Source organism: Netta rufina (assembly GCF_964035555.1).
Source record: "Netta rufina genome assembly, chromosome: 8".
Taxonomy (NCBI): domain Eukaryota; kingdom Metazoa; phylum Chordata; class Aves; order Anseriformes; family Anatidae; genus Netta; species Netta rufina.
In genome coordinates, this window is record NC_140131.1 from 3,727,689 (window position 1) to 3,728,688 (window position 1,000).

A 1,000-nucleotide genomic window follows, 5' to 3' on the forward strand; every position below is an offset into this window, starting at 1 on the left:
TGCTCCTGAGCCCCCTCCTTGCTGCTTTGGCTCCTCACTCACTGGAAAATGCCCCATTTCCCAACCACCCCCTTAGATTTTGGGCTGCCATGTCGAGTCACAGACATCTAGCACCCAGCGGCCTTGCTTGACCTTCAGGCAGTGGTAGCAAGGGTAGGAGGGCCGCACTCTGCACACTGCGATAAGGAAAGTCCTTGGGACACTTCCCTTTATCTCCTGCCCCCTCTCCTATTAGTTTGATAAAATACATGACCTCTAAAGCCCTATGATTTCATCTCCACCCTTAGCAGCTCCCAGAAAGTTCTGGGCTCTTGCCCAGCACCATTATGGACACCCAGGGTGTCACAGCAGATCCTGAGCCTCAGGAGGCCTCAGGCCTGGGGACTGCACATTCCTCACAACACCCTCACAACACTGCTTGCTTTTCCTATGGAAAGCCCATATCTAAGCAGACATTCTTGCAGAGGAAACATGCATTTTTTACTCCCATATATGTAGAAATTTTAAGGAGGTTACAAGGTGGTAGTAGTAGCAGTTCCTACCAGCCCAAGCAGGATGGCACAAGGAGCTGCGTCTCCAGCAGGTCTCCAGAAATACGATATTGAAATTGTACGAGCAGGAAAGGCTTATCCTGTATGAGAAACTAAGTTGTGTTTTTGCAGTAGAACATGTTTTTTGAAGTAGAGTGTGTTTTTGCAGCAGAAAACTAACTTTCTGTGATCAGAGAGAGTTGTGTAGCCATAACAAAGAGAAATGCTAAGTAGATAAGTAGACAGTAGAAGGCCTCACTGTTCCAAAATAAGGTAAAAGACTGAGAAAAACAGGATGAGCAGTGTGGGAACAGGAAAAAAAAAAAAAAAAAAAAAAGAAGAAAGAAAAAAAAAAAAAAAAAAGATCACAAGTTCTCAAAACATAAGAAAAGAGAAAAAAAAAAAAAAGAAAGGATAAATTAAAGAGTCGATCAAAAAAAATTGTACATATATGGTATAGAGGAGCGTCG